Here is a 2935-nt window from a genome sequence, read left to right as displayed (position 1 = left end):
CTTTTAAAAAGTGGGTGGCTCAGTCGGTTAAGTGGCCTGCCCTCGGCTCAGGTCGTGACCCCAGGGTCCTGAGATCGAGCCCCACATCGGACTCCCTGCTCAGCAGGGAGTCTGCTTCTCCCTCTCCCTCTGCCTGCCGCTCTGCCTACTTATGCTCTCTCTCTATCTCTTTATCAAATAAATAAATAAAAATCTTAAAAAAAAAAAGTCCAGATATCTGGTAGTGCAAGTCTCCTACCTTGATTTTCTCCAGCAGCACCATGCCTATTCTCAGCCCTTTCTTTTCATATGCGTTTTAGAAACAATTTATCAAGTTATTTTTTTTTTTAAAGATTTTATTTATTTATTTGACAGAGACACAGCGAGAGAGGGAACACAAGCAGGGGAAGTGGGAGAGGGAGAAGCAGGCTTCCCGCCGAGCAGAGAGCCCGATGCGGGGCTCGATCCCAGGACCCTGGGACCATGACCCGAGCCGAAGGCTTAACGGCTGAGCCACCCAGGCGCCCCCAATTTATCAAGTTCTATGAAATGTTCTGTTGAGGTTTTAATGGACTTGTATTGAGCCTATATATCCACTTGGGGAGAATTGAGATTGTTATGATACTGAGTGTCCTGATCTATGAACATGACACTTGACAAATTTATTTGGATCTTCTATCTCTTCCAATAAACTCTATACTTTTCTCAGAAGTCTTGCAGATCTTTCATTAGATTGATTCCTGAGTCTCTTATATTTGTTGTTATAGTAATTATACCTCTTTGTCACTAATGCACAGAAATGTAATTTATTTTTGAGTATTTTGAGTATTGATCCAATGAACTTGTGCAATGAACTGTCTTCCTTGTTCTAAGACATTATCTGAGGATTCTTTCGTACTTTCTACATAGGCCCTGTATTGATTATGAATAGGTTTTGTTTCTTCCATTCAAATAATTAAAACATTTGTTTTTCTTATCCTGCCTCACTGAGTAGGAGCTCTGGTATCATGGTAATAGTCATAAATCTTATTTGTTCTTGATTCTTAAAGGGAATTCATCTTGAGCACCGTTTTAGCTATATTGGGAGAATACTCTTTTTGAAGTTAATTGAAGAAGTCGTCCTCAATTCCTAGTTTGCATTTTTAATCAGGATATATGTTGAATTCTTTTATCAAATATTATTTTCTGCACTTACCAATATGATCATGTATCTTTCCTCTTTTAATTTGTTAATGTGGTGTATAACATTAGTAACTTGTTTAGTCATAACGTATTATCCTATTTCTACACTATTAGATTCTGTTTGCTAATATTTCATTTAGGAGTTATTGATATATGTTCATTAGTCAGGCTGACCTGTAGTTTTCCTTTCTCACGCTCTCCTTGTCAGGCTCTAGTGTTAATGGTCCGCTGGTCTTGTAGAATGAGTTGGGGAGATTGGTTTTATGGTTTTGTTTTGTTTCGGTTTAATAATACCCAGTCTTCTCAAGTGTGGACAAGCCCTCTTGTATCAATAATGGCAGTAAAATTGGTTTGACAAGAACCAGATTTTAAAATTCCAGAAATTTCACTGCTAGGAATTTACCATATGGATATACTCAAACAAGTATACAAAAAATATATGTACAGGATATTTATTGTTGTAATAGCAAGAAACTGAAAACAAAAGTGCCTCAACTGGGGACTTACTTTTTTAAAAAGAGCAGTATTTTTTTTTTTTTTTGCCATTATAAAGAATGAGATAGATCTATTTGTGCTGATGTGTAAAGTTCTCCAAGATCTATAATTAGGGTAAAGCAGATGGCAGAGCGAGAATATATATCCCATTAGTGAATTTTCTAAAAGATAGCTCTATGGATGTGCATATACTATTTCTAGAAGCATACTCAAAGCCAAGTAATACCTCTGGATAGCAGGGACGGCAGGGGGGTGTAGGGCTTTCTATCCTTCCATGTCATGAAGATGTATTCTTTTTATAATTTAAGCGTGTGTGAGTGTGTATATATATACATACACACCCTGCAGCTGAGATGGGGGAGGGCCTGGTGGTGGAGGAGATGCCCTCACGGTCAACCAGCTGCACGCCGTCTCACCTGTTCCCCTCTCTGGCTCTCGAGGTCCGTCACCCCTCCTAGAAAGCAATCCCTGTATTGGGCCCAGGTCTGGCCTGAAGAATAGAGTGGTTGGAAATGTTAAGTTGACACATATAGGAAGCTCTGTAACCTCGTGCAAGTGTTACTATGGAAACCAGAGCCTGGGCGGTCTCCATGGAAACCCTTCTCAGCCTTCTGCCTGAAGGAGTTACCACCCACTGGTGTTGAAGTCTTACTTTGCGGGGACCTCAGAGCTTCAATAAATGCTTAGGGAGAAAATGGTGGACAGGTCCCTGCCCACTGCAGGGATGTCTGGTGGGCTCTGGGCACCCCTCGCTGCTGGCCCAGGAAGGAGAATGAGTCCATCACCAAGGGGAGCAGAGCACATATGACACCCGAGGCAGGGTATGCAGTGTCCCCAGAGTGGACACGGGGTCCATGTCTGGAGGCCGGGGCGTCTGGACTCCTCTACTGGCCACCGGTGGGGGGAGCCGATGCCACCTCAGGGCTCGAACCTGCCCCTCTATAGAATTGCAGAGTTTGAACTAAGTCATTCCGAACGTGGTTTGCATGCGGCCCGGCAGCGTGGGGCTCAGAGGAGGGAGACCAAACAGTGACCGGTCAGCCTTCTGGGGGGTTCACCTGAGCTGTGCAGAACCGTGAGGAGGAATGGCAGGGGGAGGGAAAAGGCAACGGGGAAGGGAAATACACCCTCCCAGGGCCAGAGGACTCAGTGTGGAGCCATACAGCCATGGGCCCTCCTGGGACCAAGTTCCTTAAGGGGTCCTGGGGCCTGGAAAGAGGCTCGAAGTCCAGGGCTTGGGGCGCCAGGGATGGGCGGTGTTGCCCCAGGATGGTGGGTC

Source organism: Phoca vitulina, unplaced genomic scaffold (genome assembly GCF_004348235.1).
Source record: "Phoca vitulina isolate PV1807 unplaced genomic scaffold, GSC_HSeal_1.0 scaffold1, whole genome shotgun sequence".
In the NCBI taxonomy this organism is placed as follows: Eukaryota; Metazoa; Chordata; class Mammalia; order Carnivora; family Phocidae; genus Phoca; species Phoca vitulina.
This window is presented reverse-complemented; position numbering follows the sequence as displayed.